The sequence below is a fragment of the Malus domestica genome, chromosome 04, assembly GCF_042453785.1.
Source record: "Malus domestica chromosome 04, GDT2T_hap1".
NCBI classification, from domain to species: domain Eukaryota; kingdom Viridiplantae; phylum Streptophyta; class Magnoliopsida; order Rosales; family Rosaceae; genus Malus; species Malus domestica.
In genome coordinates this window covers 24,761,624-24,788,462 of record NC_091664.1, presented here as the reverse complement: position 1 = coordinate 24,788,462, position 26,839 = coordinate 24,761,624, and the positions used below count along the sequence as shown (strand labels likewise).

The window sequence follows — 26,839 nt, the reverse complement described above, 5'->3', positions numbered from 1 at the left end:
TTTACATATCTTGGGTAATTGTTTTTTAAGCAATCTAACATTTTAAAATTTTAATAGTAGGTGCACTATTTGAATCAAATGTTTTTATTTTTTGTAGGTCAATTATTTTACATGAATTTTACATATATATATATGTATGTATATATGTGTATGTGAAATAATTTATCTACATTAATATGTAAAATATAATTTTATTGACTTAATTAAGCATGTATGATAACATATATTAGACATGTTTTATGTTATTATATATTAGGCAATGAATTTATAATGTTAGTGGTTTTTTTTTTTTTTGTTTGTTTGTAAAATCATTAATTCTTCCTTGCAATCTGCATGACATTAATTATGTACATCAAACATCCAAATAGGGTTTATCAATAAAATAAAAAAATTCAAATAGGGGTATTTTAGGCATTCAGAAATTTTAAATGTGTAAAGTCAAACATAATTAATGAATTTGTTAATGTGGAATCTAGTCAATGGGTTTTATTCAAGTAAAAAACCTATGTCGGGTTTTATGTAGAGAAAATTAAGTTTTAAGGGCTAAAGTTATATTTTCAATTAAAAATAAAGGTTTGAGGCCAAATATCAAAATTCTTTGCTAATCTCACAATTGTTTGGAATACTACTTCAGAGCTTTATATATTCTTCTCAATAAAGAAGTATTTATTACAGAACAAGATACAAGGCCATTTGAAGTAGTAAAACTTAATTCCTTGAGGATAAGGCAACTTTTTTTTGATATTCATTGAAGATTGAAATACGTACAAATTAAGGATATGGAGCTTACAATGGACCTCAATAAAAACCTTGCCGGGGCTTTCAACCCGAACGAAGGGAAAAAGAGCGTTCCACACCAAATTAACTACTAGTACTATCTTCTAATAATAAATTAGAAATTACATCAGGAGGTTCTTCAAACTAAGAAACTGGGTGATCAACAGTGAGACTAAACCGTGCAAGGCGGTGGGCCACCATATTCGTCTTTCGTCGTCCAAAGGTGATTTTCCATTGCTTGAAATCCTGCAAAAGTCGCCTAGTATCATCAAATATATGTCCATAGTGCCCATGAATTTTGAATTGCAGAAGTGACCAACAATTCATCCCCTTCCACATGGACCTGCTCCATGATCCACCTACGCAAAAAAAAAGAAAAAAAGAAAAAAAAACAGCTGCTTGTCTAGTAGCCACTGCCTCTGCATGAAATACCAATCTCACAGCACCCTCTCTACTCACATGTGCTGCCATAACATGCCATCCGAGCTCCTCACTACCAGCCCACACCCTTTAATCGACTGCTGCTCATCCTAAAACGCATCAAAATTACATTTTATCCAGCCATAGGTCGGCGGCTGCCATTTAGTTAAAAGTTCCACAAAGGTATGCACAGCCACCTCATTCCATTTTTTAAACTCGGCCAACCAAGCTTGTGCCTTGATTTGAATATCCATAGGAGAAACCTCAACGCCCTTCTATATGAACTTAGTATGAGCCTTCCAAATACTCCAAACAAGAATAAGAAGCAACTCAAAGCTTTACCTGAATACATGTTGTGCTATATACTTTAACCAACATCCAAAACCTTCTTCAACCAGTTGAAAAGAACGAAGACCCAAAGGACTTCCAAACCACACTATTGTCGCTCTAGGACATGTTAAAGGAGCATGTTCAATAATGTTAGCTTCTTTATCACAAAAACCACAAGTATCGTCCCTAAGTGCCTATTTGGTCATCAGATTCACTTTGGACGACAAAGTGTTCATATATCTGTGCCATACACAAATTTTCACTTTCCCTGGGACCTTCGATCGCCATAAAGCTTTCCATAGGAATTTTGTATCAACATTAAGTACAGATCCCATAAGCACATCACCACTTATCCCCGTATCTGATTGAGCCACAAAATATGCACTATTAGTAAAGAACTCACCTTTAGGGTCCTTTACCCAAATCAACGAATCAACGAACCTCCACCGGTCTTGGGCTCAACACTTAATAAAAATGGTCCTGTGGCAGCCAGTTATCCCCCCAAATATGTATTCATAGACCATCCCCCACCCGCCATCGAGCACCACGACAAATAATAGCTCTAGATGCCACTGCACTACGCCAACAGTAGGACGAGTTTGGTTTGACTGGAGCCCGTAAGAACTTAGAATTAGGATAATAGCGGGCTTTAAATATTCTTGCCACCAGAGAGTTAGGTTGTTGTAATATTCTCCACCCTTACTTTGCAAGCAAAGCAAGGTTGAAGGCATATAAATCTTTAAATCCTAAACCCCTTCACTCTTCGGTTTACACAACCGTTGCCATTTCATCCAATGTATTCTCCATTTTCCCCCTTCTCTTCCCCACCAAAACTGGGCCATCATTTGGTTTAGTTCATCACAAAAGGACTTAGGTAGCAAGAATGTCTGCATGGTATACAAAGGCACTGCCTGAGCAACGACTTTTATTAAAATCTCTTTGCCTGCACTACTCAATAACAAACCTCTCCATCCATACAACTTTTTCCACAATCTATCTTTAATATAAGCAAAAACATCATTCTTGGATTTACCAATAAACACCGGTAGACCAAGATAACGCTCATGATAATCCACTCATGCCATCCCTAAACAATTGGCCAACAAGTGTGCATCCACCTCCGATAGGTTCCTACTGAACGCCACACAACTTTTGGATAGATTAACCGCTTGCCCAAATGCCCGTTCATATGTACACAGTAACTCTTTCACTTGCAAAGAACTGCTTGCAAAAATAAAACTATCACCGCAAATAACAAATGATGCACACTTGGTGTCCCTTTACATACTTGGGCGCCCTGGATTCGGCCTTGTGCTTCCCAAGAATCAAATAAAGCCGATAATCCCTCCACACATAAAACAAATAGAAACGGTGAAAGGGGATCTCCTTGACGAATGATCCAATAATCCCATAGGGTACCCATTTAATTTGAACAAATAAGATTCTGTAGACACACACATCATTATCCATTGTATCCATTTCTTTGCAAAGCCCAACCTTTTCATAATTTGCTCCAAAAAAACACCATTCAAGACGATCATAGGCCTTATTGACATCTAATTTCAACGCCATGACACCATGACACCATTCCACCCATTATTCTTTCTATGCATATAATGAGCAATCTTTGAAGCAACCAAACAATTATCCGAGATTAGCCTTCTGGGGATAAAAGCACTTTGCAATGGTGAAATAATTTCCGAGAGGATAACCTTCAGTCAGTTGGTAAGAACCTTTGAGCAAATGTTATAAATTACATTACAAAGACTAATCGGCCTCAATTCATTCATCGCAGAGGGATCAACCTTCTTCGAAATCAAAGTGACATGGGTATAATTGATTTTCTTAAGCATATGACTCGACGAAGGAATATGCCTTACCCCATCACACACATCCTGCCCAACTATCTCCCAATGCTTCTTATAAAAACTCAGTAACATACCGTCATGCCCTGGAGCTTTTGTCGGATGCATTTGAAACAACACCTCCTTAACCTCCTCATTGGATACTTGTTAGAGCAGTTCCTGGTTCATCTCAGCCGAGACTTTGGGCGTCACCACCCTCATAATTTCCGTCACACCCATCACACCCTGAGAATCAAACAAATTGGTGAAGTAGTCAACAACTACCTTCTCCATTCCCCTCTTATATGCGTACCACACCCCTGCCTCATCATACAACCCTGGCAAAGCATTCCTACGTTGCCTACAATTAGCCTTTTGGTGAAAAATTTTGTATTTTGATCCCCAAGCTTTAGCCAATTTTCCTTGGATCTTTGCCTCTAAAATGCTTATTCCTACGCCAACAAAGCTTGTTCAATTCGTGCCGTTGTGTAATAGTAGTGTCATTAAAGGGCTTACCAAACAAGACATTCAACTTATCTTCCGTTTTAGAGGTTTCCCCCAGAATTGATATTTTCGTTATTTTTGCCCAATTGGCCAACTATAGTCTTGTTGCCTTAATCTTCTCCGTAACTCAAAACATTGGTGAACCATAGACCTCTGCTGCCCATATTTGTTGCACCGCCACCACATAACCCTCCTCCATCGACCACTCTTCCTCATATCGAAATGTTTTTTTGAATCTAACATTATTCTTTGGCAACCATTCCAGTAGTATAGGGATATGGTCTGATGAATTCGGTTTCAAATGAGAGACTCGAAAACTTAGAAAAACATCCACCCACATCTGTGATGCTACAACTCTGTCCAATCTGAGATTCCCCCACACTTGGTAGTCACCCAAGTAAATTTATTTCCAACATACCCCAAATCTTGTAATTGGCAACTTACTAAGGCATTCTGAAACCCTTCCATTTGTTGGTCACTTCTCACATCACCTCCTTCCTATTCTTCAGCACAAAAAAAACTCATTGAAACCACAAATGCAACACCACGGTAGATCCGAGTTCTCCCTTAGCCTTTGGAGCAAACTCCACGATTGAAACCACAAATGCAACACCAGTGAATATCATCTCTTATTCCTCCCACTTCCAAGTCAATATGATTTGACGAAAATGATCTCAACTACAAGTTCGCCTCCCCTTTCCACATTGCACATAAACCCCCAGACAATCCCGAGCTTGGAACTGTAAACACAAAATCAAAGTTCAAGTGTGATTTTAACCTCTCCATCGCTCATTTGATCTTTTTGTTTTGCACGGAAAAATCACCATAGGATCTTTGAAGAGAAGAAGTCTCTTAAGCGCCCGAATTACCCGAAGGTTCCCAAGCCCCCGACAATTCCAGCTCACACAACTCATTGGGCTCGACGGGGCTAAACCTCGTCAGTTGTCACGCACTGGCCCGCGAATAATGACTATTCATGAGCTAGGGTGTGAGTCATATCTTAGCTATAGAAATAAATTCTACAACCAAGATATGGTGGAAAATTAAACTAAATTATAACAATTATAAATACAATAGATAACAAAATCTTACATAAAATTTATCGAATACGGAGTGGAATAACTATAGTGCACAAATTAATGCACAACAAAAGTACCAACTAAAATAATAATTGAAATGAGTAGCTCTTGAAAATACATAAAATGTATGCAATGAGATGCATGAATGTACTCACTCCCTTCTAATCTTGTCAACACATATCTAAGGCATCCAAGTCTGCACATCCCACACCATGCTTATACCACTTGGCTCCGAGTACGTTAGAATATGAGTTAACTCTCGTTCATCCCTTAAACCTAATTTTTTGTAATTAAACTCTCAGTTTCCACTTTATTAAACATGCACTTCCCCTGACGCCCAAATGTATATTCAAGCCCTGCACCCTACGCCTGACATATACAAGATTTCATTATGTTTAAAATCAACCAATTTGTATATTCAAACCCTGCACCCTACGCCTGACATATACAAGATTTCATTATGTTTAAAATCAACCAATTTGTATATTCAAACCCTGCACCCTACACCTGACATATACAAGGTTCATTATTTTATATTCAAGGCAAACTTCAGCCCTTGAATATCCTTACAACTTAAACACTTTACACAAGTGAGCACTTAACACAACACAACTCTTTTTCTTGCTTTGCAATGCATATGTATATGTCATGTTCACATAGATATCAATACTCACATTTTCTTTAACAAGCCTGTAAGCTTCAACATAAATCAAATTGATTAGTGACAAGAGTAGTATAATCATAATATTAACAAATTAATATTCTTTAATGTAAATGATAAGCAATATGTTACCATTTCCTCATTTTTTATTGTTTCAATTTCATTTCCTCTCTCTTGTTCTCTTTCTTCCTTCACCACTTCCCCTTCCTCTTCTTTAATATAGCTGAAACTCTACATATGTAATAGGAGTTAGATTGTTGAAAAACTTTCATGAAAGTGAGCCAAAGAAACTAGAGATGTTGGCCATGCAAAAAGGTTCGTAGAGAAGGCTAGCTCAACCGAACATCAGTTGTTCGAATTGGGATACAATACAAGTCATCACATAGATTGGATTGTCGTGGTTTTTGGATATATTATAGATGAGATGATAAGAAACAACTTTTGTGAAGGAAGTGTTTTGATAGGAGCTACGAAAAATGGGGTTTTGGTACTCATAACATGGCTGTCCAGTTTTCTGCTGAATTAGAGACTAAGTTAGTATTTTAAACATATTGGAAGATCACATCGTTGGATTTTCCTGAAATTTTGATATATCATGGTAGAGAGACAGACAAACAACTCTCATGAAGAAAGTATTATGATATAATCAATGGATGATGGTGTTTTGGTCTATTAAATAGGCTGGACGAATTTCTAGTTTTAGGATATCTTTCTTTTGATCGATGGAGTTTGGTGGAAACATTTGTTGGATAAGGTCTCATATATTTTTATGGGATTTGTCTCACATTTTTGTACATCATTCTTAAGGGAGATAAATAGAGATTGCCAATAGTTTGGTGGAAGTGCTTCTCATGGCAATGATCTCCAAATGTAAAAGCATAAACAACATAAGATTTAAGTGGTTCGCCAAATCGACTACATCCATTGGGGTTTGCTTTCATTGTATTTCACTATATATATGAGGGACTTATAAATACAATGAAAGATGGCTTAAAGCCTTAACAATATGTATATGAAAGATAAGGGGTAATCTGAAAAAGGAGAATAGCTTTGGAGTTGTTTTTTTTCTTTTTCTTCTTCTTCCTCTCTCTTCTCTCCCTTCTCCTCTGTTGGTTCTTGCTTCTTCCTTTTATAAAGATTGCATGACATCTACCTCTCCAAAGAATCTTCACAAGTGTGCCAATAGAAAGAAATCAAGTGTGGCAATCATTAAACATAAAATGTGTTCCAATAGAAACACACCAAATGTTAACCTAATCATCACCATGGAATGTGTTCCAATAACAAGGCAACAAATGTTGTCCTAATCCTTAGCAATGAAATGTGGTCCAATAGCAAAACAACAAACGTGAAGCTAATCAATATCATGCAAGGTGAACAAACACTCAAAAGCTATGTCCAAAGTCTAAGGGATATGAATCGCACCCGTTCTCATCTCATTGGAAGATTTGGAATGATAGATTTGAAGCATTGAAGAGAGAATATAGACAATTAATTGAAATTCCCCTAGGCTAGTGAGTAAGCACTCTAAAACAACAACATATTGCCACATGCATGCCAATACATACACATACCTAGTCTATGGTTCTATATAGACTCACACCTCTCCAATGTTTTGGGGTGAGTAATCTCTCTACATTAACACAACTTGCCAACTCACTCTTGGTAAAAATATCAAACCAAACTCAGCACTTAGCCACACGTATAAGCCAAAGGCTTCCCACCTCCACACCCTAATTATTAGCTTCTATTAATTACCAACTTCCACCTCAACCTATCTACAGTGGTGACTAACCCCTCCTATTTATTCTCTAATGGTTGGCAAAACTCTACTTAGCCTTTGTGAGAAAATAAAGCCAAACTCATGCACTCAGACACATGCACGTATGCTATATAAACTTCCACTCCATCACTATAGAGTAGTGAATAATCACCCTAATAATGAGTTTCTAATGATCGCAAATTGCCACATAAGATACTACAAAAATATGGAAAGTGGAGATATCCAAAATTACATACTCAAGTTCTCCATTTATTTTATATTTTAGAACCTGGGTATTACATCAGCCTCCGCCACTGCGAATCTTAATGAAGTATACAAAGCACACTTCTTTGCACCCGGGATCAACCCCCTCTCATCCCTTTCTCGGTGGCCTCTTTTTCCTAACTCCGGTAAACAAACACAGCGGGATTTTAAACGCCTCCTTTTAGAAGTAGTAGAAGCTCTCCCCCTCGAGCTATCACCTTGCACCACTCCCATGCCAAAGATAAATGGGCCTAAATTAAAAGGGTTTGAATTAATGGACTTAGGAGAGTCACCTCCTACCATTGTATCTGCACCATTAACCCTAATTGCCAGTGTTAAAGCAAGGGTATCTTCACCAAATCTCCTGCCCTCCTGACCTTCTCCCTCCCCTCCCACACTTGACTCAATCGTTGTGCCAAACAACCATAATGGCTGCGTCATCTTTGTCAGTGCACCCTCCCTCCTATCCTCAAACGCATCATGGAGTTGTCTACCCATTGCACTCAGCCTGAAAAAGGTACCACTGCCATACTATCTTCTCCACTCTCTGGCTCTCCAACTGGCTCATTTAAATCAAGGATAGTCAGAGGTCAAAGCTCTACTGCCCTTGTTCGCTCACTTCTACATCCATTAGAACATCAACCTCCTCCAATACCGGAGCCTTCATTACCCAGCCAACCTATGCGTCTAAACCAAAACGTCTCCCTGTGATGCGTCAATAGTCTTTATCTAACACATCCATTTGGAATCAACAACCATAAGGTTTGGCCTTATTATCGAGAACTTTTCCTTCATAGCACTCACATTGTTTTTCAACATGGTCTATCAATCCATTGAGAAAGCATGTGAGGGGTAATTTCTCATACCTGGCATCAATTTGTATCTGCTTGCCCTCTAGTTGAATATTCACAAACCTTCGCAATGGGTTCCTCACATCCAATAGCACCCGCACTCGAAGAATCTCCCAAATAATTTATCCTTGCGACTTTGATCCGTGAGGATGCAATCTCCCAATATATTTCCTAGAAATTCTCCCATATGCCGAGTCATATAGCATAAGGGTATCCCTTTAAACTGCACCCAAAATTCCTGAAAGAACAAAAGAATCCGAGCAGGGTATGTCAGCGAATCTGCCTCTCCTAGCACCAATAGGCACTGCTTGTTATACAACCATGGCCCTCCACGTAAAATAGTGGTACGTTTCTGCATGGGATTGAAAGAACAAAACAAATCGATTATCTTCCAAATCCATCACGGCCACATTCGTTTTAGGATGCCACAGATTTCTCATATGTCGTTTAAAACCTTCCTTATTCACCAGTTTGTGAGAAAGAACCCTTCCAACAAGAAAAAATCTCGATGACTTCAGTGTTACAGCCTCCCTCTGATTAACAACAATCAATTTATCTTCCTCCGTGATACCTGTGAATTTCGTCATCAAATCCTCCATAGCCAACAAGGTGTTCGATACCAAGGCCCAAGTACTGGCTCCTACCAGAAAACACCGCACTAGTCCTCTACGAAGTCGTCCCCACACCATGAAATTTGCACCATCTCTTCTAAGCACTAGACCTTTCCACAACGTCGCACTGATCCCAGGCCACCGCGAAGTCTACGAAATCCAACGATTTCCGTTTGACAGCCGTCACTCTTCTAAGGTTCGGGATAAACGTAGAGAGCCTCCGATGAGTTTTTTTTAAACTCTTCTTTTTAACCAAATTTTAGGATAAGGGAACTTAGATCTTAAAAAATATAACATAAAACAAAATCTCTAAGTAAATAAAATTTCATTATTCATTTTCCAACCACCCCTCCCTAACAACTCATGTTGTAGAGAATAAAACTATAAATTAAACCAAAAATTTCATGTTGTAGAGAATAAAACTATAAATTAAACCAAAAATTTCAACACCCCCGTCAATCTGGTTCATGAATATCAAATGACCCATGATAGGATTTTTAGCACTTACAAAAGTAGGGATAAAAAACACATAAAAATACTTGCAAGAGAACAAGGTTGTCGTAGTATAGCTGTCACATCCTAGCCCGAGCCCCCACCACATCCCGAGCTCGATTCTGCCGTAGCACAATATTGTTCGCTTTGGACCCCGACGATGCCCTCACGGTTTTGTTTCTAGGAACTCACACGAGAACTTCCCAGTGGGTCACCCATCATGGGATTGCTCTCGGGCGCTACTCGCTTAACTTCGGAGTTCCAATAGAACCCGAAGTCAATGAACTCCTAAAAAGCCTCATGCTAGGTAGGGATGAGAATATACATTTAAGGATCACTCCCCTGGGCGATGTGGGATGTTATAATCCACCCCCCTTAGGGGCCCGATGTCCTCATCAGCACACTTCCGGCCAGGGATTGGCTTTGATACCAAATTGTTATATCCCGGCTCGGACCCCCACCACATCTCGGGCTCGATTCCACCGTAGCACAATATTGTCTGCTTTGGACCCCGACGACGCCCTTACGGTTTTGTTTCTGGGAACTCACACGAGAACTTCCTAATGGGTCACCCATCATGGGATTGCTCTCGCGTGTTACTCGCTTAACTTCGAAGTTCTGAAGGAACCCGAAACCAGTGAGCTCCCAAAATGCCTCATGCTAGGTAGGGATGAGAATATACATTTAAGGATCACTCTCCTGGCGCGATGTGGGATGTTACAATGGCAGCTCAAGTAAAGTCGTTTTCCATAGGGATTGAATGAATAATTTGTATTTAAACTAATTCTTAATTAATTATTTAAAACAAAGTTTGGAAAATGTTGATTTTAGAATTTAACTAGCAATGGTACCCGCGCGATGCTGCGGGCATGAAACTAAACATGTTCCAATGCATTCCTAAGTGAATAAATTTGAATGCAATTTATGAAAGCATTGATTGTAGCATACCTTGTAATTTGTCCAAGGTGGAATTATTTTGTGATAAGGTACTGAAAAAATAAAGTTTTAACTTGTTATAGAAGAATATTTAAATCAAATGAACAAATGTTGAGATGTTGAAACAAATTAGTAACATAAACTTTGCAGGAACGGGTTTGTCTATGTACACAAAAACATAAACAAATCTGTAACATCACTTAAGCCACTAATTTTAACAGTATAAAGAAAATGGAGGTACTAATTTGAAATGACATGTTTGATTCATTGAAAAAGTAGAAAAAAAAAAGGATTCTTAGTTGGCTTATATAATCTTTTATACAAAGGCAAAACCACTTACAAATATATAGAATGGCCAGTCAATTTGATAAACAAAAATCAGCTAAGTGCCGAAGAATTCTAATCCGAATTCACACGCAGTAGAGATTTTTCTACCCTGATATTGATATGCGGAGAATTCCAAAGAAAAAAAAGATAAAATCTCCACAGAAACATAAACAAATCTGTAACATCACTTAACCCACTAATTGTAACAGCAGAAAGAAGATTGAGGTACTAATTTGAAATAACATATTTGATTCATTGAAAAAGGAGGAAAAAATAGGATTCTTAGTTGGCTTATATAATCTTTTATACAAAGCCTTAAAATGCTATGCTCAATTCATTCAAAAGTAGGAAAATGGGATTTTTTTTCAGTGAAATTGTCATGTTCTGGTTAAATGTTTTAGGCAAAATGGACAAAGACGAAAGAAAACACACCATTTGGTTAAAAGTATTTTTTTTCCTTTATGATTTTGGCCAAAACAAACGGTTCTGTCTAAACAAAGTGTTAGCGATCTTTTTCCGCTGGTTTGGAACTTTGCACAATAGCACAATGGTGCAACACCACTGCTCAAGCGTGATTTCCGAATGGGTAATGCACAGCAGACTAAAATTACAAAGAAATTTTAACCTAACATCAAATTTACCCAAACTCCAATCATTCCTCTGATTTGTTCCAAAAAATTACAAACACAGTCTAATCTAACACTTATCGACGGGTTCCCAGATGTACAAAAAAACGATGACAAAAACTCACCCAAAAATTAGGCTACCAATCTCTCAAGTACGTACTTGATAAAAGTGAAGCATATACATGTAAAATATGCAACAATTGTATAAAAACATACATAAATGATAAACCAATCTTACAAACATGTTAAATAAACAGAAGGTATATAATAATAAAGAAGAAGAAGGAGAACGAAGTAGTAAAAATAGCAAGGAAATTGTTTTTGGCGGAAGGAGATTTACCCAAAAAATAAGAGGACCGCCAGAGACACTGCCAAATTTGCGACTGATCAACGAAGGAACCAAAATGCAAAATATCCTCTCAGCGAGGAAAACCTAGCACAGGATCAGAACCAACCCAAAACAAAATGGTTACAATTTCATCCAAATCAAGCAAAACTCAAAACAAAAACCAAACACAGCACATACCTAAATCGCCAAAAATAGATTTCCCTCCGTCAAACCAAAAACAAATCCGGAAACAGATCCGGCCAATATCGGTGAAGAACAGAGGGAAACAAATGCAAACATCGCAAAATATTCACCGTCGATCGCAACCCCAGAAATTGTGCGAAGCAATTTTACCACGGAGGACAAAACACCCAAAACCCTAGGTTTATACAAATGGAGAACCTCCTTCAAATCATAGACCACAAACACGATCCCCTAAAGCAGGAAAATCTGAAACTTGGCCCAATATATTCCAAACCAAAGATAGCGAAGAACAACAAAGAACCCGAGAGGAAGAGCGAGCGTAAAGCGGAGATAACAGAAAAACCAAAACAGAGAATGGGCTAAAGAAAATTGGGCAAAATCGCCATTTTGCTGTGCAAAGAGTAGGAAAAAAACGCCGGGAAGACCAATTTAAGAGGCATTTTGGTCCGCACACAGTCCTAGAACAGTACCACCCGAGGTTTGAGTTTTAGTATATATAGAATATAATAAAAACGAATTTTAAAATTAAAGAATTAAAGAAATTAACTAGAGAACAATTTAAAAGAAAATCAATTTGTAAAAGCATAGGGTTGTGCCATCCCTTAACAATCCTACACAATTTTACCAATTATTTATGAATTTCCTCACACATGCTTTGAATGTTAGGTTTTCCTAATGCATATTTTCCTCGTGATGTTCAAGCGAAAACATATATCTATCATGCAACCGGTTAGTAATGTTCAGATCAAATATAAACATGCAAGAGTCATTAAGGTTTGTGAAAACCCTTTGAAAAACCATGTAACCCTTAAGAGTGTGATGTTCACCTTAAGTGAACTTACAATTACTAATCACAAGAAGCCCTCCTCAATTTCAGGGTGATATTCCAACAGAAATTGCATCAAATTACTTGTCTAAAAACCCTAATGGTCGCGAATTACTAAGACAATTAGATAGTTTTAATCGCAGTGATTAATAATTCAAAGCAAGCATGCATCCGTTCATAAGCAAATTAATAAAATCACATATTATCTATTCTAAAATTGAGGAGGGATTTGACTGTAGCTTAGCTACAGTCACATTTTTGCCCTTTGATTTTGCTTTATTTGCGCCACTACCATCGTATATGTGGTTGAGTTGGAGGGTAATTATATAAAATTAGAAGGGTAATATTGTCTCTGAACAGCTTTCAAGATATTTACAGTTTTGCCAGTTTTGTTGTGAGATGGGCCCTTGCATTATTTACATATCTGCCATTTTCGAGAGACGTGGGTTGCAGAGACGGAGAGGGGTATAGGCGTGGGATGGCAGGGAAGGAAAGGGACAGGGAGGAGTGAGGCTGCCAAAAAAGGGGGTTAGGGTTGATTTTTTCTCCTCAAATCAAGGGTTGGTGTCGGTGATTGAGAGATTGAGAGGGATGGGAGAGAGACAGAAACACACCCATTTGGCCTTCATTCTCAAACCCTAGCAGCAACAACACCAACTCTAGCCGATCTCTGCAATAGCGTCGGCTCCTGCTTCTGAAAACCAAAACCGCACAAACCTGGCCTCCATTTCTGTAACTCGGAGCTTCGTCTCTCTGAGTCTAACTCCGAATATCAACAAGGTCTCTCTCTCGCGTATAATTTTGAATTTTTGGAATTTATCTTGGAATTTTGTCTTTGATTCTCCTTTCTGTTTGTGCTTTTACATTTTTGCAAGTCGGCGAGAAGCCGAGCTTAGCTCTTTCTATAGCTCCGTTCTCTCCCATGGCCAGGTATGCCCTCTTTCTCTCACTCTCTTGCACTCACAAGCTCACGTTTTGAAAACCTAGCTCCAAAGCTCTAAAGCTCCAAGTTAAGGACTTTTTGAATGCTAATAAAATATAGGAGGCAGCAAAGAAGTTGAAATTTCAATTTTTTTCTTGTTTTTTGGTTGGATGAGCATTTAGATGGAGTGAACTCTGCTAGAAGTGAGAACTGGGCTTACCCCAATTTTTATTTTTCAGTTAAAGAACATGGTGATTAATTTCCGCTCTTTTGTTCGGGCATGAAATTGGAGGCTGAATTATTAGGATGATTTGGTAAATTACAGTGAAACCTTTGCTACTCGATGTATGTGTATGCATGATATGTGTATGTGTGATTTTAGATTGTAATGTATCACAATTTCGTGGCATGAAAATTGACATTTTTAGACTTACCCTGTGGTGAGATTTTTGCATGATTTTTTTTTTGGGGGTTTGTGGGGTTTTTTTAGAGATTTATCTATGAAAGCATTGTTATATGATTTTTTTTAATGTGGGTTTTGATTGTTTGGTTATAATTTTGGGTATCTGTTTTGGTTTTTTGAATCGGTTTTTGTGTAAGTCAAAGTTTTGTGGATGATCGTTGGTTCTGAACGAATCGAGTTACATATATGGCTTTGCTTCCCATCTACTGAAAAGGTTACCCTTCTTCTCTCTACAAATTCCCTTCTAACTGTCCGCACTTTTACAAAACCAAAAACCAATTTTATAAATTTTGATCACATTTTTCTTCAGATTACAGAGAGAGAAAGGGTTGTATATTTTTTCTATATTCAGAGAGAGAGGATTTGAGGTGGGTGGAGTGATGAGTGTTTAGGATTTTTTATGGGAGGGATGAGAAAAGAGTAAAAACGATCAGGAAAATCGAATTCTTTCTCTGAAAGTTCATCAACACTTTGTAAGAACTCCAATTCTTTCTCTCATATTTCATCTGGTTCTGTTAATTTTTGCAAATTTTCAGATTATGGGTCGTTCCCAATTTCCATTTTTTCTTTGGGGTTTATGTTGTTTTGATGGAAAAAGGTCGTATTAGCAAATAGATGATATTTCAAAATTACGGTCGTCGGATTCACTTATTTTTGTTCATCTCTAATTTTCTGGATTTTTCCATGTACGTTACAGAATTTACTGACATTTGATAAATGTTAAGCGAAGTTCTTCAATGAATCTCTCAAGGTGCTCGAAGCTGATATTCAGTTCGCCAAAACTTTGTAAGAACTCCAATTCTTTCTCTACTTACACAATTCCAAAGCACTGTGTAATAAACAGTGGAATTTTTATTTAGATTGTAGTAATTGCCGTGCAATTTTTTCCCAATATGTTTATACACTTACAGTACTCCAATCTCTCTCTCTCTCTCTCATTTCTTTTTGGTTTTGGAAATCTCTGACTTTCGATGGTTTTGTTTTCTTGCAGATGTCCATGAATTTTACGGACTTCCTATGTAATCCTTGCCTCAGAAAGCAATCTCGATGTCGTTGCTGGTGGAGGAACGCCGTCATATGAGCCCCGGAGCACGCTGCTGCTGGTAATTTTACTTTTTTGATTTTATATGAATTTGTTGTTTGTTTGATGAGAAAACATGGAAAACTAGAGAAATTTTTTGAATTTAAGGTTGCTATAACACAAATTCTCACTATGATTTGTGATGGATTTTGGGTATCTTTCCTTTCTTATGCTTTTTATACTGCCTGCATCAACCCCTTTTCGTTTTTTGTCTTATCTTCCAACTTATACCCTCAATGATATTAGATAAGGCGTTTTTAAATTTATTGCTAATATTTTGAACTTTGTGTTGTACTAATGCCATAAGGCATTTTGATTTTTGACATTTTGTTAGGTTGGTTGGAGAGTTGGAGATTTTTGCTCTCTTTGCATTTTGCTATGCTGGTTGGAGACTTGCGAACTATTGATTTTCAATGCCATTGCCCTCGGTATTCCTTACAATGATTGATTTTGAGTGCTATTGCTTCCTTTATTCTTTAGAATCGAGTATTGGAATTTTGAATGAGACAGGATTGTTTGTATGACTTTGTGCTTTCCCATATGGGTTTAATTTTGCACAGCTTGAAATGTTGACATTGTTTTTGTTCATGTAACTTTGGTTCATTGTTCGTCGTGGGATGAGATTGGGATCTATTTCTTTGTTTCAGTTTTTGCATATCAAATTTTCGAGAGCTATTTGATAAGAATCAGGCCTGTATAGAGTCAGGTTTTATAACTCAAACCATTTCCAATAGCTATTTGGTAATAGGACGAGTAATTAAAGAGTGAGTTCATATATATGAAATCCTGTTTAAGCTTACTTTTTCCCTTATGAATATTTCTTCATCTGATAGGCTGATGCTTGGGCTACTGAGAATTTTTCCTCGGTAGCAAAATGCTCATCTGGCCAAATTATAGGACAGGTGTGCAGTTCTTATTTATTTAATTTTTTCTCCTTTCTCTCTTTTTGATACTTTTCATGTGTATTCACTTGGAAAAAAATACTTTAGTCTTAATGATATTAATGTTGCATGATCTATTTTCTTCTGGAGCCATAAAATCTGCAAGAGGTTTCCAAGTATACAATGAGGTTGCTGGCCTTTCAGGGCTTAACTTCGCTTATACAGATAACACTGCAGTATACCATACAAAGGTTTTTTTATTCCCTTTTTTACCCCTTTTTTGGGATATTAGTTACAAAATCTGTTTGGAGCATAAGTGTGAAACTAACAGGAGGGGTTAGTAAGTTAATTAGTTAATATGATTCTCAATGGATATGAGTTAGAGAACTCATTGCAATTTGCAGAGATTTCCTAAAGACAAAAAGAAAACAATGTTTGTTTTGAGTACTTCTCGCGTCATTGAGGCACAAATGTTGTACCTGCATTAATTAATTTTCTTTATATCGAAATTGAATAAATCTAATTTTCCTCGATATCCAAATGTATTAAAGTAATTGTGATTGAAGTTTGTTTATGTCTGCTTTCCAAGATTCATTTTTTGGTTACTAGATATCTCACTCCGTTTACAAGTGCTTTTTAGTTAACTAAAAAAAGGCTTTTTATTCTTCGGCTTACATGACTTCCTCACAATACCAAAGTACAAGAGAAACAAAGATTGGAGGTAATTTTTGCTCTAACTTCTTTAGAAGTTAACTGACAATAGTTTCTAAGATATGTATTGTGCATTTGGCCAGTGTTAACTACCGAATCGATTAAAAAACATTTTGTAGGGGCTGTGCCGCCGTTCAGTTACTCTTGGGCACTTGAGGAGGTGTGATCATATGCCTCACTTCGGGTACGAGCTCTCACTACTCTGTTTATTTGTTCTCAAAAGATTTGTAATTGATGTTGGAGCAATGTCATTGTAGTACTAATCCCTAAATGTATTTCGTTAATGTAAAGTTTATAGAATACAAAATCAAACTGAAACATTTATTTTACCATGTGTATTCAACTGCTTTGATTGGTTCCTGAATTATATAGAGATCGGTGTGTTCAATTGTGGTTTGCAGAAATTTCTGAAGTAAAATATTCATTAAATGTTTTGTGAAATAGACATTTTTCAATAGGGTAGTTGTGCTGCTGGTTTTTTGATGATGTGCCTGATGTTTATTTTGGATTGAATTTCAACTTCTACATAGATTTATGATTAGTAAACTCTCATGGAAGTTTGGAAATGATAATTTGTTCACGAGCTTATGTGTGCTGTAATTGAGTGTGTTAGCGTTATTTTACTTTTTGTTCAGATGTTAAGAAAAAATTCCTCAACTTTACAAGGAATGGGGAAAGATGAATATACTAATACACTTCGTTTTCTCTTCAATATCAGTGATGAATATACTTCGTTTGCATCTTTCTTGATAATATTTTCCCACTTTCCCTTTAAAATATTTGAAAGCATTGCTGATTTTGCGTTTGTATTTACTTTGTTAGGAATTGATATTAGGAGGTGTTAAATGGACCGTTGGAATTGAGTTTCGAGTCTCTGAGGGACATAATGAGATGGGTTATTGATGAAAGGGTTTGGAGGAGAAGGTGGACAAGAAACCAGTGCATTGGATGCACAATATCAGTGATGAACACTTTTCCTTATCTTTGTTTAGAAAAAATTTGAAAGAGCCACTGGTTTTGAACGTGCTTAAATGCAAGATTATTTGCAAAATTTTGTTTAAATTTTTTAATGTTTAGATTTTTATTCCATAAAAATTGTGAGAGGAAATATATAATGATAGACAAAAAACTATGTTAAACAAGTTTGGATGGTTTAAATTATAGAATTATTTTGGTTGATGGTAGAGACGGTTTCAAATCCCGCGGCAGAGCGCGGGCATTCCTGCTAGTTTATACTAAGGCTCATGACTTCGCCCTAGCAAAAGAACTTAGTTACGAACAATCATAAAACAAAAAATTATTAAGAACATAGAAAGAAAACACCTTGAAAATAAACTTCCAAAACTCTCTAAAGTAGTGTGCATGTTCTCTCCCCCTATTTCTTGCATAAAAAAAATGCCCTAATGGCTAAAAAACCTTATTTATACTGCTACAAAATAAAACCCTAAAAGATCTTAGAATGAAACTATGAAACATAATAAAATAATAAAACAGAAAATAAAAGGTTTCCTATTTGAACTAAAATTCAGACTTCTCAGAAGGAATCTTCCACAAAATATGTCATATTGACCTCCAAAATACCCAAAACGTAAAAAAACGTCAATCTGGGAAAACTGTGCGCTGGGCCTTTATTTCATTGTCACGGTCAAACGACTTGGTAGAAAAATCTGAAGCTTTGATACAATCATCTTGAAAGACTCATGAACATCCTCTAATTGAAATCACTCCAAAATTCATCCGTTTGATCACTTTTTGCTCCAAATGAAGTCGAATATCTTACATTGAAAATATATACCAAAATATCAAAATTCTACCAAAATAACTAATATATTAATACTAAGATAAGGGTAAAATATATGGTATTATATGAACTCATCAACCCAGCTTATAATGGCAATACGTAAGGATAAGGATATAATTTTACAATCAAATCAAGATGGGCATAAAAGAACTAATAACTTGCTAAAATTTCATCCTTAAATTATTCTGAACTTGTTCCCTGCCATATCAGAAGATGGAAATAAACATTTCTGCCACACCCATTACCATGGCAAGCTATAAGCATCCATCAAACTGGATCCATGATCGGCATGATGTAAACGACCAGGAAAAGTACCCCTTGTGTAGGGAAAGAGTAAGAGAGCAATGACCAAGGTGGCGAATAGCAGGATCAGAACCAGCATCATAATCTCCCCGTGGAGACCAAACCTTGAGTCACTGATGGAGGGGAGAGGTTCATCGTTTTCAGACTCGTTGGGAGCCAATGAAGGTGAGAATAATGGAGCACTTGCCATGCTGAATAAAAATTAGGGAACTTTAGTGAAAAACTATATGTACTGTTCACTCTAACGAAAAACCACATTTTTACACTAAAAAGTCAATTCTAGTACTATTCACTTTATCATTTATTTTGTCTTTATCGTTAAAACTCAAAGTTTTCAAGCCATTTTCATTAATTTTTCTCCTTAAAAATTAAGGTGTAAATTAATTTCCTTTGGCTCTAGGAATTTAAGAGATTGGTTCATGTTGCCATGCGTTTCATTTGTTAACTGATTGGTTGGTCCAGTACTTGGTGATTGATGTAATATTACCATGTCTGGATGTGAAAAAATGAGGAATCGAGCTGACGAATATGCCGACAGAAAGAGAATGCATGGAATGTACTATACTACCATCAGATTGCCGTGCAGATAAGCAGGTTTTGACACAATGTTTGGCTACAATCTAATCACACGTCAAGCTCGCAACTATATGCCAATAAGTACGTCTACTGTCAATACAATGTCATGTCCCCTCTCAACCGGCCTAATGTACGTTAATGGACTTATCGAACATGACTTAGGGGTGGTTTGTGAATACTTTCGTAGGAAGCATCTCTAATTAACTACATTCAAAAGAAAATCAAACAACGATGAGAATTGAGAAAGGTGAACGAGAGAGAGAGAACTGAAGAGGAAAATAAAGAAGATGAATGTGCTTTTTCGCTATTGATTGAATGATTGTTCTTTACAACATACAGCTTATAAACTACTTATACAAACATACTACTTATACACTTATAACTGTACTAATTTAATGCACAAGATGATGTCACATATCACTAAATCAAACACATCACTTAATACTCCCACTCGACAATATGCTTGGATACCAAGTATACGGTTGGAACAAAAAAATGAAACCCAAACTCTACAAAAATTGCCCCAATTCATCAATGAATAGTAGTAAAGGACTTAATGCAGCTGCATGGCATACCATTGTTGGGAACCCATATGACTCAACTAAGGAGGTATATGATGCATTTTAATCCACATTTGTTTGCTTTCTGTTACCATCCTTATTAATACTCTTCTACTAGCCTTCCGAAGTATACAGCTTAAGAGTATGAGACGGTGAAGCCTTTTTGGAACTTTGTCTGCAATCTGTGCCTTTGTATAGATGCAAGTCTGAAGTCCAACCCTGCTGACTGAGACGGCAATCCAACAATCTATCAACTCTTATATCAAGATCATTATTCCCCCTGCTTCGAACAAATTGTTTCCATATCAGCAATCCAAGCAACAATTTATTATTATTATTTTTTTTTTTTTGGAACAACCTGAATTCCTCCTCCATTAACAGCTCCTACGCCTGGTCCTAGCACAAGGTACAATTTTGCCACAAAAAAAAAAAAAAAAAAAAAAAATTCTGGAGATGAGACAGATACCACCAAGAGGACCAATCTGTCAGTAACTCTATCGTGAGAAGATCCGCAGCATCCAAATGAAATACCAAAACAGCTCAATACAGCAGTTGTAACATACCTTCATGCCGATAATAGATTTTCCTAATTTGAGAGAGAAAAAGAAACTCCGCCAGTGTAAGTTTATCTTACATTGCCGGTCCCAAGCCCGGATAAAGGAGGAGGGGGAGGGCATCAGGTAGTCGACAGCCGGCACTCCTAGTTTACGTCGAATCCTTATGAAAATGAATCCAGAACGAAATCGCGCTAAGCGCAATGACGTTCTAGGATTCACATAGCCGACCCCACTTAGTGGGAAAATGCTTTGTTGTTGTTGTTGTGAGAGAGAAAAAGAGAAAAGGACAGTTATGTTCTAACTATTTATAATGGGCTAAAGTTCATATGGCATTCATCATTGATATATGCTTAATGAATAAAAATATATTCTTGATAAGGTCCAAAACAAAAATAGGCTATTGACATATGGCTAATAAAGTTTTAATTGCAATTACGGTCTAGTGATATTCCTCTTTACTTGTAAGTAAGGGGTCTTAGGTTTGATTCTCGCCAAAGACAAAAATGAATCACATTATTGCTAGTCTATTATAGGCTAAACTCATCCCCTTTCCTTAGACTAGATAATATCATTTGTTAAAAAAAAAAGTTTTAATTGGTTTTTAGCTAAATAACCTCAAAATAAATATATACACTACGATATGTTCATGGGCTCAGTCCAGAAGATAACCTATGACGGATATAGCCCAATTAAATACTATCTCTGCTGATGTGTCCAACTTCTTTGTTTGACGCACTAATTAACTAAAATATCACTGGGAAAGAGAAAGAAAAAAAAAATCCAAAAACCAACCCAGACCCATAAGAACGAGTTTGAGAATATCAGCAAAGTGGCTTCCCAGATTGAACTGAGATTCAGTAAGCAGAAGTGGCAGCAATGTTTCTTCGTATGTTTGTACGTGTAGAAGATTGATTGTCTGGAATGTAATACCAATTTACACTTAGACTAACTTCATTGAGGTCAATCAAATATCGATTAAATATTGACTAAGTACCAAGTATTGTTGATCGGTACTAGTTTTCATGTAACTTTTAATATTAACTGATGAAACAGATAACACAACAGTTTTTTATTAGTTAATAAATGAGATTCAGAATGGTCCCGAACCAAAAAATTATTATCCCTTGAGGTATATTTAGGGTGTGTTTGTTGCACCAGACTATCTCGGACTGGACTAGCTTCAGGAACTAAGTTGGACTGGCTTAGAATAAACTAAGCTGGACTGATTTAGTGAAGCGTTTGATGCTGTGTCGAACTAAAAAGCAGGACTCATATATTATATTATTAAATTTATATTTACAATATTTTATCGTTAATTTAATCTATATATATATACACTAATATTTTATTATTAAATTATCATTTTCCTTTCTAGAATCATCTTCCTCTCTCATTTTTTTGTTTGCCCATTGCATCCCTCCCCTCTCCGCTTTCTCTGCCATTTCATCTTCCTCTCTCATTTTTTTGTCCGCCCACTACATCCCTCCCCTCTCATCTTTCTCTGCCATTTTATCTATGCCACTGTCTCTTTCCCCTTTCCCTTTTATGGGTTTTCTAGGTTCAATTTTTATGGGTTTTCTGGTTGTGGGAAATAGGGAAGAAGGAGATGTGAGGGGCAAAATGGAGCAAAGGTAACAATGGAAGAAGTCAAGGAGGACGGAGCCCGAAGTCCTTGCCGTCGAAAATTGACATCTAGGAGGAAGGAGCCTAATCGGAGGGCACGACCGATAATCTTGGTTTGAGCGGAGGTGAATCGGACGATAGAGCTCGTGAGTTCTCCGATTGAAGTTCGAATCGAGGTCTTTGTTCATGATTCAGGGTTGAGGACAAGGAGAGAACGCGAGCAAAGAACAATCGAAGGGATTAGCTAGACCCATGGTTCGCGACGTCTCTCGCTAAAACCGTCTAGCACAGTCCTTAGTCGAGGCGAGTTCGGCTTACTCCCATTAAAGCTAGTCCCATGAAGTAACAAACATGGGACTGGACTAACTATTAGTCTAGTCTAGTCCAGAGAGGGCTAGTGAAGGGAAACAAACAGACTAGGGGTGGGCAAACGAGTAGAGAAACCGTGGGTCGGGGCGGGTAATGTAGGTTCGGGGTGGGTACGGGCCGGGTCTTATTTTTTTGGGAACAAACAGGGCGTGCCAGGTCGGGCCATGGTTATTTACGGGGCGGGCCGGTTCCTAAACCTTAGAAAAACGGGGCCCCAGACCTACTCGTTTCCAATTATAATCAACAGTCGAGATTGAATGATAATCTATCATCCAATCTGAACTGTTAAGTTGTAACCTAGGTTTCCAAATCAATTTTAGTTTCAGTCTCACTCTCTCACTCCCACGCCCACCACTCCATTGTCACTCCATCGACTCCCTCGACTCCAATAACACCCCAAAGAATGCCCATCACCGTCGCCGCGACCAACACAACGACACCACCACCACCCATCCTCCAACCTCGACAACATCCGTTACTTCGCCGGCTACTATAAGTCTACTGTCTACTTCTCCAAATTTTATTTTTGTTGATGTAGATGATCGGTAACATGAATAATAGGATTGATTAAAGAACTGTTTGTGTTTTTCAGATTTGGGATTTTTTTTGTTGATGGTAGGCAATTTTGAATTTAATTGGAATTTGGATCAAGAACAAGAACTGCGTGCATTTTTCAGATTTGGGTTTTTTTTTTCTTCTAGTTTTGATTCAAGTAGTCTCTCTGCGTTTTTCATACTTATGGCCATCATTTTGATTTAAGTAGTCTCCCTGCGTTTTGATTTCATGGAAATTCCTCTTCTCAGCTTTTACTCTGTATCCACATTGTGCAGACGTTTTTGGTGTGGCAACTGAGTTTTTCTGTCCTTCTTTTGGGGAGAACAAACACACTCAATCAGATTGTTCATTCGGTTCAAGCAACTTCTCCTTACTGCCCTTCTCTTGGGTGTCAAAGAATGTGAGCATTTGATTATAGTGTAGTCGGATTTATGAACGGTTGTTTGAGTTTCTGATTTAGTTTTTTGATCAAATGAAGTTGTGCATTCGTGTTTATGATTTTCCAGTTTGTGTGAAAATGACGCTTTCTTAACTGGAGCAAATATTTGTTCCTTAATTTGTTGGAGGATGACTTACCCTTACAGGTTTCAAGAACTCACGAACCAAAAAGTGAATGAAAATAATTTTTTGTTTGTTTTTATTTTATAGAAGTGAACCTCTATTTTGGAAGTGAAGAAGCTTAGGGGTACAGAAAACCAAAATGTTACGAACTAGATTTGAGTACTGTCGAACTAGATTAACATCTTGTGATTCGTTGAAAGGCAAGACAAAAGTAAATGCCGTTATGTATGAGTTTTGTAATTTTTTTTTCATATAATGGATCACTACAGTTTTATTTTTTAAGGGATTTGAATCTATGCAAATCTGTGCAAATGTGAATGAGTGACTGTGAATCTGCAGGGGTTGGGAATGTGCAAATGTGAATGAGTGAGTCTGTTGGGGCTAGGACAGAATTTGAATCTGTCCAAATGTTACCTCTTTTTTATTTTATTTTTTATTTTTTATGTTTAATATATATATATATAACAAAAAAAAGAAGGGACCCGTGGACCCGGCCCAAACCGGCCTGTTTCAACCGGGTCGGGTTAGGTCTGGTTCCTATATAAGAATTTGCTATCCCCGGCCCGGCCCGTGCTCAACCCTAAATCACACCCTTATATTCCAACATCACTGTTATTCCAAAGACATGATCTTGATGGAATATCAATTGAATTTGGAATGAGTTCTGCAAATTTAATTATGGCCGGTACATGTGGTGGAATCCACGTAAGGGTTTTGAGACTTTTGGTGTCCCACATCGGGAAACTCTAAAGGTTCATTGCCTATAGGTTTAGTGCTTTAGTCTAGTAATTAGAACATGGACCATTTGAAAATGGATTAAAGGCTTGGGCCTTATGGTTGTGTGGATTATGCTTGTATAATATAGCCTAAATGCAATTAATATTAATTAATCAAGACAAGGGCCATGGGGCCTTGCAATTTAAAATTAATCTGATTCATTAATTTTAATTTTCAGATTAAGTTTCTTAATTAATTTATTAATTAAAAAATGTTTTGATTAAAAGACACAACTCTTAGAAAGAGTTGTGCATTTTCAAATATGCTGAACATGTATTTGAAAAGGTGTGAAACAACCTATATATTTGCAATCACAATATCCAAGTTAGATCATCCTTTCTTCTTCTTTTTCTTCCGTTCGAAATTTTCAAAGAGTAAGCACACAAAGCAAATTCGCTAGAATTCTAGAATCCAGTGCGGGTTGTAGAATTAGATAGTGCTGGTTGTAGAATTAGGTAGTTGAATCCTGGTCGAGCAGATGTTGTAGAACCACAAGCACAAGAGTGGGACGAAAATATTGTTCGAAGGACATAGCTTTTACGCTAGCCTCTACATTCTGTAATCAAGTTAGTACCATTGATATTCTTATATTAATTTCTGTATTTATTGTGTAATTTCATTTTGCACAGCAAGTATTTTCGGTTAATAAAATATTAGAATTTCAAGTTCTGTTTATTTCCGTTATTTTTTTGTTTATTTCTGAATTGTTCTCCAACAATCTTCGAACAGTATGGAACAATCAAGAACTAAACCTCATTCTAAGAAGCCTGAGAAATTTAAAGACGAAGACTTTAAAAGATGGCGAGAAAAGATGCTGTTTTATTTGACAACACTGAATTTGGCCAATGTTTTGCGCCAGACTATGCCTACTGCAAATGGAGAAAATATTTTTTCTGCATAAATTTTGACGGCCATAGATGCTTGGAATCATAATGATTTCCTTTGCAGAAACTATATTCTCAATGCATTAGATGATTCTTTGTATGATGTCTATGTGGTGTGCAAAACAGTCAAGGAACTTTGGGAATCACTTGAGAAATAAATATATAACAGAGCATGGTGGTTCAAAGAAATTTGTCGTGGCCAAATTTTTGGACTACAAAATGGTGGATTCCAAGTCTGTTGTCTCTCAAAACTAAAGATCTCCAAAAAATCATCCATGACATTCATGTTGAAGGGATGGTGATCAATGAGTCTTTCCAAGTGGTGTCATTTATAGAAAAACTGCCACCTTTTTAGAAGGAGTTCAAGAATTATCTCAAGCACAAACGTAAGGAGATGACCTTGAGGATCTCATTGTTAGGTTGAGAATTGAGGAAGATAATAGAAAGAATGAGAAGGGCTTGGTTTCAAGTATGGAAGCCAAGGCGAATGTTGCTGACGGGAAGTTCATCAAAGCAAATGCCGAAATTCCAGAAAACTAAGAAGAAGGAAAAGAACTATGTCCCTGGTGTGAAAGGTAATGACTTCAAGAAAATCAAGGGAAGTTGTTGGGTTTGTGGAAAGCAAGGCCATAGGGCTCAAGAATGTCGTCATCTAAGGGATCAAGGTCCTGGAGGTCAAGGCAACAACAACCGTGCAAACCTGATTAAAAACAATATGGATGCCCTGGCTGCAATGATTTCTGAAATCAATCTAGTATCTGACCACGCTGATTGGTGGATAGATACTGGTGCGACTCGCCATGTATGTGGTGATAGAAATATGTTCTCTTCCTACCAGAAAATCGAGGGAAACGAGCAACTATTTATGGGAAATGCATATGCATCTGCTATGGCTGGAATAGGGAAATGTGTTCTGAAATTCACTTTTCGAAAGGAATTGCCCCTCCTTGATGTCCAGCATGTCCCCGATATAAGGAAGAATCTTGTTTCTAGTCCTATCCTTAGTAATAAAGGATTCAAACTAGTTTTTGAGTCCAATAAGTTTGTACTAACTAAAGGGGAAATGTTTGTAGGGAATGGTTACCTTGCTGATAGATTATTCAAACTAAATGTACTTGTTAATGCTATGAATGAAATAAATAATGTTTCTACTTATATTGTTGATTCATCTAATTTATGGCACTCTAGGCTAGGACATGTAAATTTTTTTTCTCTTTTTAGAATGCACAATTTAGGTTTGCTGCCCAAACTTGATTATTTAGATAACGTTAAATGTGAGACTTGTACAGAATCGAAATTTGCAAGTCAAAGCTTTAAATCAGTGCATGAAAAATCCAATGATTTATTAGATTTAATTCATAGTGACTTTTGTG

At 37.0% G+C, this 26,839-nt stretch overlaps 2 long non-coding RNA genes across 2 annotated transcripts; one reads left to right on the top strand and one right to left on the bottom strand.

Annotated features, from left to right (window-relative positions):
- Window positions 1-723: 723 nt before the first annotated feature.
- LOC139195330 (uncharacterized) lies at window positions 724-12,345 on the bottom strand. The gene is made up of 4 exons (XR_011580156.1): window positions 12,011-12,345; window positions 11,825-11,917; window positions 10,544-10,584; window positions 724-1,023 (listed from the first exon to the last, which is right to left on the bottom strand). It is a non-coding gene; the product is annotated as an uncharacterized lncRNA (long non-coding RNA).
- A 960-nt stretch (window positions 12,346-13,305) lies between these two features.
- LOC114824413 (uncharacterized) lies at window positions 13,306-18,084 on the top strand. The gene is made up of 5 exons (XR_011580155.1): window positions 13,306-15,013; window positions 15,219-15,330; window positions 16,142-16,910; window positions 17,020-17,084; window positions 17,723-18,084. It is a non-coding gene; the product is annotated as an uncharacterized lncRNA (long non-coding RNA).
- Window positions 18,085-26,839: the final 8,755 nt, after the last annotated feature.